Source organism: Parus major, chromosome 1A, assembly GCF_001522545.3.
Source record: "Parus major isolate Abel chromosome 1A, Parus_major1.1, whole genome shotgun sequence".
Classification (NCBI taxonomy): domain Eukaryota; kingdom Metazoa; phylum Chordata; class Aves; order Passeriformes; family Paridae; genus Parus; species Parus major.
In genome coordinates, this window is record NC_031773.1 from 59,001,144 (window position 1) to 59,013,084 (window position 11,941).

Here is an 11,941-nt window from a genome sequence, read left to right on the forward strand (position 1 = left end):
GGGAAGGGAAGGGAAGGGAAGGGAAGGGAAGGGAAGGGAAGGGAAGGGAAGGGAAGGGAAGGGAAAAGGAGATAGATCCTGCAAAAAACCAAAATGAACAGCAGTCATAGAAATGCCCTGTGCTAAACAGAAATAATACGTGTAATGCACAGGATCAGTAAGCATAATTCAATAGCAAGCTTATTTCAGAAACATACACAGATATCTTTTATCCTTACCTTTCAGTCTATGGTTTTCTTCCTGCATAAGTGATTGGCTGACTACTGACATTCTTGGTGCTCAACAGAACAAGCTGTCTCCTTCCAGCTTGACTGATTACCAGACTGACACCCATTACTGCCCTGTTTCTGTTTCCATTTCCAATAGTTGCCCAAATTTTAACTTTTCCTTTCTTTTAATATTCTGAAATATATTGCTTTCCAACACCACAGTATAAAATGCAGCAGGAAAATCATTATCTGCTTCTGTAGCATGCAAGTTTTAAAATTATATGCCTAGCATTACCAACACAGAGAGTTAAGACTCAAATCCCCACAGCAACAACATGCTAACCATCCTCTTCCCCCAGACTTATGGAGCTGCGGGATGTCTGCCAGGGAAAAACAGAGAAATGTAAAAAGGACTGCAAGAACATGAATGCTAAAATAAATATCACAAACCTGGCTGTTGGAATCACAGACTGAGAAAAAGCTATTAAATCAGCTAAGCCATCTTATTGAAGGCAGCAATGTTCCCTGTACATTATTTTCCTGCTGTTTCTCCAGCATGTTCAAATGGGTCCCAAACTGCTCTGTGTGCAATGGACACTGCTCCAGCCTTCAGAAAGCTTCACATCAGGCCATAAACTGTGAGGACTGAAATACCTCTCACAGAATTACTGTACTAAGCAGGTAGGACTACCCAGATATATTTCTTTATGAAGTCCATCTTTGCATTAAGATTTTCTTTCACTTTTTCAACCTGAATTTTCTGGTGTTATATCTCACCAACATATATATTTCCCTGTCTACATGAACTTCCCAGCCTTTTTATGCATCCTATTTATCTTTTTTTTCCTTGTTTTCATTTCAAGCCAATATTATATTTTGATTTCACTTTTTCACTCACAGATTTGGCTTTATTCTAGGTTCACTCTCATGTCCACCATCTCTCCCCATATCTCACTCCATTGATCCCACTGTTCTCTTCATCATCCACCCTTTCTCTCAAGTCTAAAAACACCACTGACACTTCTTGCAAATAATTCTAGCAGCACACAATATGAATACAACATGAAGCGAATGGAAGCAACATGGCTCAAGCAGATGTCACTGAAATATAAGTAAAAACCAAGATAAAATATTGATGATGATGATGATGATGATGAGGATGATGATGATAATAATAATAATAAGAATAAGAATATAAAAAGTCACTAATTGGGAGAAAACTATAAAGGTGTTCTTTGTTGAGGAATGAACTTTGCTAAGTTGCTAACATCTGGAGGTTAAGAAGCACAATGTGACTGTAGCACATCTCAGGAAGAAGCTGAACAGGAATGTTGTTAGAGTTTCCATTGCAACTTAGACAAAGAAAGAGAATACTGGGACTCCAGGCAGTACCAAGGTCAGAGGCAAAGAGGCAGCTACAGAAAACATGTTCATTTTGCTCAGCCAGCCTGACAAGCTGGGGCTTGGGGAGGCAATGAAAGAACAAAATGTAGTATATAAAAAATTAAAAAAAAAAAAAAAAAAAAAAAAAGCAAACATTTCTGTGCAGCTATAAAACACCAGAGATGTAGTTTTTTTTCAGGGACAGCCAGTAAGACAAGAGCAGTAAAGCACCTTAAATGTGAAAATTTGTGATAGACTACGTGGTGACACACTTGCTTCTCATGCAAATCTTTTGACATTGCTAACCAGAAACTCTTTCAAGCGCTTTTACAAGGGCCCAGGTCTTCCCTAAACTACAGAACCCTTCATAAACTGTAATATATCCCTTACATGGGGAAGTAGACCCTTTATTTAAACACCTAAAAATCACTATAGAGTACTTTGCATCAACGATCCAAATCGGCACAATAATATTTTTACAGCCACCATCTTCATTATCACAAACTCCTGCTTTTGTTTTAACCTCCTGAAAAATGCTTGTTACAAACTGACCACCAGTAAGTGACCATACTGAGACTAGAAAAGCAACCACTTACGTTGCTAAAGGAAACAAAATGATTCACACGAACACTCTCAGTGTCTGAACAAAAAACCTTCTTTTATTCTCTGACTCCAGTATTTATAGATTCTCAAAAATCACCAGGGATTGGATAATTAAGTTACCACCTTCCCAAGCACACTGGTCATGAGAAACATCCACCAAAAGACGTTTATTAGAAGATATGTGATAAACAACTTATGTTTATAGGACTTTCATGGGAAAGTAACTAAAACTATGAAAACATTATCTATCAGAAGGCTTAATTTTCAATCCTTACTCTGAGAAATAGGCTGAAAATACTAAGAGTTTTTGCTAAAATACCCATTTCAGACAGTTCAGACAGAGGCAAATCAATGGAATGAGTCTACCATCTTCAGTTCTGCCACCAGAAAATGAATATTGAAATAACCCTAAAAAGGCATTATTCTGTGGGAAAGGATGAGCCAGGAAAATCATGCTGCTGATGAAAGCCTTTCCAGAGGCTCTCTCCTCTTCCTCCTCTTCATCTTCTGAAGCAGAATGCAGGTCCTGGAAAAGCAAAACCAGTGAGCTTCTCCTTGGTAGCCTGGTGTGCTCACCTGACAAATGAGGACTTTAAAGGGAAGGCAGTACAGTCAAATGTCATGGAGACACCCATGGATTTTAATTTGATCACGCACACTTCTACTGAGGGAATCACTAGGATTCCTAAATGAATAGGATTTGTCAGAGATAGGAACATTTCCCATTGCATTTAAAAAAGTAAACAAATAAAACTAAATATGCACTTCTAAGCCTTTTTAGAAAATGTCTGAGGTGGTTTTCTGTGCCAGCAAATCTAAATTTGATAACTGTTACCAGTCAAATAATATTCAGCTCTATGACTGTATCTTTGCCCTGGAAGTCATAGCTATTTCCACTCATATAAGCAAAATCAGGGAATGAAATTCAGAATTACCTGTAAGCCTCAAAACCCTACTCTTTTTGTCCTCTTCTGTTTAGAATCTCCTAATTCGCATATCAATGAATACTTCAGTGCCTCATCATATATCTCATGTATTTGTTAACTGCAGATCTATGGGGCACTGAGCAATCTGTGAAATCCTGAAAAAAGAACAATGACTTAGATAAAACCTCTTATTTCTCTATAATTTCAATCTCCTTAACCTACATTAGGGGAAAAAAAAAAGGTAACAAAACCCCCCAAGCTATTTCTCACCCTTCTAAAACACATGCCATTGCTCTCCTTTGCGGGTTATAATATCCTGTCGTGTACATGTATGAGAAAATTCTTGACTGATTTTTTTTTCTTCAAAGTAGTTAATTCCTTTGCTCTCAAACATAAATATCGCACAATTCTCTCATTATTTTCTTTATGAAAAACACTAGCATACTTGTGAGCTTCACCTGTAATTAAAAGATTATACGGACACAGCAAATAGGAAATAACATAAATTATTTTGGTTTTGGGACTATGTGGTAACATCCACTTCTGTGAAGTTTCATCCAAAAATATACTGTACCTACTGTACACCACAGTTCGGACCAGGCATTCAGGAAAAGATACAGACACTGAGTTCAGAAAATACAAAAATGGCACATTTACCTAAGAAATCCAATTCTATATTCATTTAAAACAATTACCACTTAGAAACCTTCTTTGTTAGTCTTATTTTGAATGATCATATGATTTTAAATTATTTTTTTTCATTTCCCTACTTGGTTCCCAAAACTATACAGTAAATATTCTATTTATGAAGATTTAGATTTATTTTGGCTCATTAGCAGTATCATTTTCTGAATCAATTTCTCATCCATACAAATAAACTGTTCATTTATTTAATTTGAAAAATCAACACAATCTAATAAGACTGCTTTGTTTTCACTTTGAATTTGTGCTTTTCCAGATATCCAATATATTTTAGACACTGGAGTGCTCTAAGATTTACAAATAGACTGAATACTCATCTAGGTTAAATACATTATTGTAATCCTACATACGATAGTGCCTGAATGTATAAAACATTGTCATATTTTAATGAAATATTTAAATAGATACATTTTTTAAAGTAAAATCAAATATTTTTCCTGAAAAATATGCTATTTTTGCTCAGTACTACCTTCAGTTATCTAAAAATACCTGCAGAGGTTCCTAATCTATGTAAGTAATTACATCTAGGGAAGGAAATTAAAAATAAATATTTAAGAGCCACAAAAATCTTTCCTCGCTCTAAAAAATTTGCCTTACTCTCTGGCAGTAATACATAATCTGCTATGTTACTGTAAACAATGCATATATAAACAATACTCATACAGGAAAAATTAGAAGTCCCCAAATGAGAATACTCATTCTAAAGGAAAATAGTCAAAAATACAAGTTATGTGGGGAAATTACAAAAAATGGACATTGTAACAGGAATAAATTAGGGTTGTAGGGGTTTGATTCTACATTTCAGTTTAAATTTGGTCTAATTTTTAATTGAAGAATGTTCTTTTCATCTTTTGTGTGACCACATCCTCATTTCCTAGAAATTTTCCTAGCAAAATTTCAATTACAAGCCCTGTGGGTGAAAGCCACTTGCCTGCAACACTCACTTTATACAAATTGATTTATGTGGAATTTGTGTGTAATAAATTGACAGGGTCTTTCCTTTTCATGCAACAGCACACGCTCTGCTGTGGATTCTACTGCCAGTATTCTCATCTGATTTCAGAAAGAAATCTGATGCTAACAGCTTTTAAAAGGACAAGAGCACTAAAGAAAAGTGGTCTATCCATCCCTGTAGTTCAAGATGAATGAAATCCCAAAGCACTAGCACAGAAGTCAAAGGTGGCATGTAGAACACAGTTCACATGTAAATACATTTATAGTGATACTACTTCAGAGATCAGTGACTCTTTTTCTAAGGCCTGGAGATAAATTATAAAATTAAACAAGCAAATCCTTAACAGCTACATTTTTTTCTCTATACACAAAACTTTGAAAATTAAGTATGCTGTCATATTACTTTTTTTTTTTTTTTTTCCACCTCTCCCTCATTTAGCTGCATCTATCCTGTTGAAACCCTTCATGTCATCTGAATCATGTCCAGGGAGGGAATCACTGGGTTTGTTACCTTTATTTTTCCAGGTATTGCCTCCAGCACTGATGTAAGGAAAAAATGGTCAACAGCCACTCTTCCTACCCTGAAGTCCTGTCCACAAAGAGCCCCCCTACGTGGTCCACATGAGATAAAGAAAGGCTACCCCTGAACTGTGGCTGTGCACTGTCCATCAGCTGATCCACTGGCATCTTGAAAAACTACCTTGAAAAATTTTATTTGCAGTGGTAAAATGATTTTCATGCGACACAAAAAATTGCTAAATTAAAACTACACAGTTTAGGGATGGAAAGTGAATATAGACCAAAATGTAAAAATATCTGTGAGGAAAATAACAAAGTTCTGAAATGGACTCGCTGTACATTTTTTTAAAATTTTCTTTTCCCTTCTGTTTTACTTAAACAGCATGGTGAAATCTGAACATTTTTTTGATGTTGACAAACCTGAGGTTTCCACTAATACATGTTGAAATTGACATTTATCATCATTCTTGTTGAAGGTACATGACAGTTAACCTCTGTCAGTAGCTAAGCTCTAATTTACCTCACCCCACTACATTAAGCAAAGTGTCCTGAACTTTTACCAAAATCCACTCATATTAGAGACAAAGTGTTGAAGGACAAAACTCAGAAGAGCAATGCAGAATAGAAAACCTCAAAATATAAATATTTTCCTTTTCTATCAACGAACAACAAAGCCAAAATAATCCTTTTATTACTATATATTATGAGTGTCCACAGACCAGGTGAAATCCAGCAGCAAATGATGCTGGACACTGTACAGCTCTACAGTAAAACAGTCTCTGTCCCAGATTACAGTCCCCAGAAACTCAACAAAGGATATGGAAGGAAAACAGTGTAGCACAGGAATGATCGGTGCAATGCCAGCACACTGTGTTCCTTCCATTTTCTTTTACAAAGAAAGAAAAAATAATGCAAGATTAACATTACAAAAGACAGAAGTGGAAAGATGGAATATGATAAGAGTCAGTGAGAAAAAGGAAAAGGTGATAAGGAATAAAGTGGCGTGCAGGCTACCCGAGTTACACAGCACATTAAGCGAAGTGATGCAATTCCGAGAGCAGGCAAAAAAGGAGGCTTGTGTAAAACAGCCAATTAGGAAAAGCACGGAAAAAAAACAATAAAAAATATCAGTCATCATCAGCCTCCTTCATATACTACTTGTGCAGCTGCTCTGCTGGCTTCAGTCTTTGGTTCAACGGCAAGACCCTTGATGCCATAAGGAAAGCTGGGCTGACTGCATGGCAGAGGAATTCAGTTTAAAAGAAGAGGACATGCCACATAAAAGGTGAAGAGGACACACCACATAAAAAGTAAGCTTGCAAAGAAAAGTGATATACTCTTGGTTTTAGCAAAAATGTACAAATTAGAGTATGTAACAAATGAGGGCTAATACTTGCAATTGAAATGCATTTCTGCATTACACCTCTCAATTAGTAGAGATGAGCCCTTGCTACACTAATATTAGACAGACAAAATACAGCATATTTAAATGATATTATGAACTCAATCTTTACTCCCGTAGTAAATTGTAGCATTTTAAATTATGACTGAATGGAAGATGCTAAGTATTTTGTGTTTAGGTTACTGTTATGAATCCCAAATCAGTTATGACTGCAAGTTGCCACACATATACATACACATAATGGCTAACTGTTAATCCTAATACAATTCCCACTGCCTTGTCAAAGCACGGCAAAACTGTCACACTTGTTAACAGCTTCAACAACGAGGTCAAGCAGTGAGCAGTGCCCAGGAGTGAACTGCTTTACCTCCAGAGGTGGTTACTGCAGAAGCAGGGGAACAGCTCTCCCACTTTTTGCAGTAGATCTTATCAGGACTTATCAGGGACTCTGCAACCTTACCCGAGCATCATATTCTCATGCTGTTTTATTTGTAATTACATTGACTGGAAATACAATTTTCTAATAGGAAGTTAAAGGATAACAATCCAGCAAACTTAAAGAACTCTCTTACATTACCAATTTTGCTTATATTTTGAGATATAACCTTGAATAGCCAGAATTTAAAATAAAGGATATCTTTTAAGTCAGAAATAATAGAGACCACTTTGCTCTCAGACACTCTCAGACAGATGAAATTGACCTATGGAAAACGATCACAGAACCCAAACCAATGTATAATCCAGGACACCCAAATAAAAGTTTCCAGTGCTACACTGAGTCTTATTTTGAAAGCTCATACTGTATGCTGCAATATTCCTCATATTTCTTCACATAACTGAACATGTGAAAAGGTTTTTCCTTCAGCTTACCTTCCACATCCCATCTGAATTTTTCCAAACAAGATTAAGCAAGAATCAAATGGATTGCACTGAGTTATTTTTATTATGATTATTAACCAACTGAGATGAAAACTGTTCTAATGGATGAAAAGCATTCAAATTATCAATTATGAATGCACTTTCTAATTACTATTTGATATTGTTTCCATATGTCTGAAAAAAAGAAACTGACTGGGTAATTGACTAAGCAGTTACCTGGTTTCAGGGGATTTGAGTCTCCTTCTTTGTAATTCAGTGGCAGAACTCTAGATGACTTAAAAACCAATGATGTCTTTATACACTCCAACTTGTTCTACTAAATAGAAAAGTCCACTTCTGTGAAACTCTTCAGGTCAGGAGGACTGCACCTAAGTCAGCAGATCTGAATGTTTGGTTCCTAGAAGGACATTAATCTAGCAGATTTCTTCTGATTTCATATAGTGCACTCAATTAAATAAATATGATCACAAACAACACTGTATTCTATGAACCGTTAACTGAAGAATAAGAAACGTCAGTGTCAAAGTCATCTATGAATGTATGTTAGATCAGAACTCCAGTCTGCTTTACATTCCTACTGACAGTTCCCATAATGAGCATGCAGCATTAAATAAAAAACATAACCTGTTTAAAGAAAGATCAGAGCACCAGCTTTATCTTTGCATTGTCTAATGTTTGTTGTTTGGCATCACAAACTAACACCAAAACAAGTCTCTTGTTAACAGCAGTCCAGGTTTTAGTACAGGGCATGAGAGGATGGCTCTTGTCTACCAAGAACATTTTTGTATCTTTAAAATGGGCATTTTACTTCAGACGAACATATACAGGTATTCTCTGCAGATATTCTGCTTTGAATTATACTACAGAAGATCAAGAAGAGAATAAAGGAGTCAGGCAGAATAATGTACAAGCAAGAAGTTTTAAAGATTTGTTATGTCTCATTTGAGACAATGAAAGAAACCCAAAAGCCATGCTAAAACTGTTTAAACATACCTGGGTAGTAACTAATATTAATCAGTTCACATAGATATCATACATGGGAAAACTACTACATTTAATAATTTCAGAAATCCATATACAGATAGAAATCAGTTCCACTCCCCATTTTTGTAGTACACTACCAGAGAATTTACAGTGTCTGGCATCACAAAACTGTTTATTACAAATAGGTGCAACACAGATTGCCATTTTACAATGACTCCATAACTGGTCTTCTCAAAAGATGCATGATTTTTGGTATTCACATTTCAGATATACACTGTTAAAATGTAGCCTTGCATTTTAAATATCTACCTTAGAAAAACTGAGTGTTCACTTCATCAATTGCAAAGTTTAATAAACATTCCTAGTTATCCACTTATCCAAATATCCATTATCAAATATCCATATATGGATATATCCAAAGCTCCTTTACACTAGTCTAAATCAACCACAAAATTCATTAAACTGAAGTTGAAACGGCTATCAATACCATACACTATCAGCAGATCTCTCAATGATAATATTGTCAAGGTATCAGACTGTACAAGCAGGAATCTTCAACTATTGATCTTCCACCAAAGAGAACGGAATGTTTAAAATCTGCCCAGTTTCTTCACGTTTCCCGTCCAAACCATCTGTGTTACCCACAGACAAGCACACCCATTTATAAATGTATTCCACACTACCTATCTGAAAGTGCAACATAGAAAATGCTAATCCTAATAAAGCACTAAAAAGAAATGAAATCTCTATCGAAATGTCCCCAGTCTGTCTTTTTTTTTCTTTTTTTTTTTTTTTTTTTTTTCTGCTCTACTGCTTTGAGCGTCCTGGATACCAAATAAAAGAGAAATAAATTACATGCAAATCGGCATGAATCCTACCAAACTTATCGAGCGGTTTCCTCCCGGAACAAAACTTTGGAGGTCACTCAATCCTCTCCTACGACAAAGGGAAGTTCTTCCTCTTCCATCACCCCTTGCCCCGGCTATGCGAGGGAAATTACTGGGGAAGGCGCGCACGGCTTTTTCTCGGGGGCTTCTTTCGCGGTGTTGGCTGGTGACACTGAGCACGGTGGGGGGAACGCGAGGGACAAGCGGCCGGAGCGCCCGGGGGTCCCAGCTCGGCCTCCGCGGCAACTCTGCGAACAAAGTAACTTCCCGGAGGGGCACGGCGGGGCAGCGGCCGCCCTGCCCCGGCCAGCGAGCGCTCGTACAGCCGGGGAGAGCAGCCCTCGATGGACAGGCAAGGTCCCTGGAGTGCGCTGCCAGCCCTTACCTTGCTCCGCACCCCGCTCCGCACGGCCAGCGGCAGCAGCGCCGCGGGGCCGGGGCACGGGATGCTGCGAGGCTCCCGGCGCCTCTTCCTCCGCCTCTCTCCTGATCCTCAGAAAAGCCCTTCCCCCCCCTTCGCTTCCCCCCCCCGCCACCCCCCGTCCTCCTCACTCTCTCTAGCTTTGGGGCATAGATATTATATATATATATATATATATATATATACACACACACATATATATCCTTTTTTTATTTTTTTTTTTATTTTTTTTTTAAGAAGCCAAGGGGAAGCTTGGTTGGGAGAAGCAAAGCCCTGACGCGCTTGGGGGTGGGTAGGTAGGGGGTGCGGCTGGGGGGGTTTCAGACCCTCGCAGGGCAACACAGGCGGACCCATCCCCCCCGTCTCCTCGGTCCCCAGCCGGGGGAGGCGATCGAAGCTCACCGTCTTCCACCGATCCTGCACCGGGAACGGGCCCTGCGCACGATCCTCCAGCTCGGAGCAGCCGTCCGAACCCCAACCCCGACCCCCATCCCTGTGGGGGCAGCGGGGCGGCCCCCTCCCCCCCAAATACGTACCCTGCCCGCCGGGGCTGGTTTGAGAACGCAGGATTTTGTGCGAACGATCGTCTCCTTCTCCGGGAGCTCAGCCTCCCTCCCCCCTGCCTCCCTTCCCCCGCCTCCCCCACCTCCTTTGGGGGGCCAGGAATCCCCCACTGCCGGCCCTGCCTCCTCCCCGCCCGGCCGGACCGGTGATGCGTCGGGGCGGAGGCGCTGCATGGCCCCGGTGCTCGGTGCCCGCGGCCGGGCTGCGCTGCGACGGAGCGCGGGCTGTCCCCTCCCGCCGCGGGCTCGGGTCAGCGGGGGCGGCGCGGGGCCGCCTCCGGCGGGAGGGGAGGCTGCGCCCCCCGGCCCCGCAGAGGAGCTGCGCGGCCCGGGCCACAGCCGAGGCAGCATCCTTGGGGAGCTTGTGCGTGCAGTCGGGAGGCAAGAACTCCGCGCCGGCCTTTCGCGGGGGTGGGGGGGTACTGGTCGTCCCCCTCCTTCCCGCAGCGGTCAGGGGGAAGTTTGGCGGCGGGGCTGCGGGAGGATTCTCCGGCCAGCGCCGCGGGGCCGAGGGAGCCGCTGCCCGTCCCTTCGGCAGCGCAGGTGGCTAGAAGGGCGCCGGGGGACTCCGGAGGTCCGGTCCTGTCAGGGTACAAGGGGGCACGGGGGTGGGCGAGGGAAGGTCCCTTCCCTAACAGCGCCTGGTGTATTTATCAGAGGTGCCGAGCATGGACAACTTCCCTCTGCTTCGAAATCAGGCCATCGTAGAATCATAAATATGTAATATTACACTCCTATGATATTATGAGTAGAGAACAGGAGAGTTAAATGCATGCGTTGAGGAGAGGGAAATTATATGTAAAGGGCTTTATTGCACAACTGCAGAGCGATTCTCAAATGAAAAAAACTCAAATCCTTACAAGAACAAATATAATTCCTGCTCGCATGTTCCCATATCGCCTGCTAGGCAAGAAAATGTGCTGGATTATTGAGCAAGAATTAGTGGAGATACATCTGCGTTTGGTACACATGGTGATTTGCTGCCCATCAAACAACAGTCTGAAAATCCTGAGCTGCATAATACCCATTCTGGACACGAAAATTGCACATTTCTTCCAGGTCAGGATGAAACAGACAGCTCTGGGAAATGTTCTGGAGGAAATAAAAGAAGCCATCGAGCCCCACAAAAGGTCCTGTATGACCGAGCAGAGCCACAGGCTCTGCCCAGGACAGGAGGAATCGTCAGCTGCCCCCCGAGAAGTTCTTGTGCTCTGGGCAGAGGCTTGGAACCCTAAAACTGGACCTGAAAACCTTCCCCCACAGTTTCTATTTCTGGCAAAACATACGTGTTTATCTTGAAAGTTTGCATTTTGACATGTCAGCGGTTTTGCAACAATATAAATGCGCTTGAAAAATTTTTGATCGGCCTAATGGTTAGGACCTATTAAAAGCTGCAGAACATATTCACAATCAATTCACTTATTCAGATGCATGAATACAAGCTTAGAAAAGTAATTACAGGCACCTTTTTTTTGAAATCTTGAGGCTGTGTGGTTTCCCAATGAGAAA

At 40.6% G+C, this 11,941-nt stretch overlaps 1 protein-coding gene across 3 annotated transcripts in view; it reads right to left on the minus strand.

Annotated features, from left to right (window-relative positions):
* Positions 1-10,497, minus strand: part of MPPED1 (metallophosphoesterase domain containing 1) — a 64,341-nt gene extending 53,844 nt beyond the window's left edge. Inside the window, exon 1 of one of the 3 annotated variants that reach the window (XM_015628491.2) lies at positions 10,406-10,497. The gene's annotated coding sequence lies outside the window, so the exon portion shown is untranslated. Of the gene's footprint in view, positions 1-9,439; positions 9,940-10,405 lie in introns of those variants that run through there. The other 2 variants (XM_033514515.1, XM_015628492.1) reach the window with 2 other exon arrangements.
* Between the last annotated feature and the right edge of the window lie 1,444 nt (positions 10,498-11,941).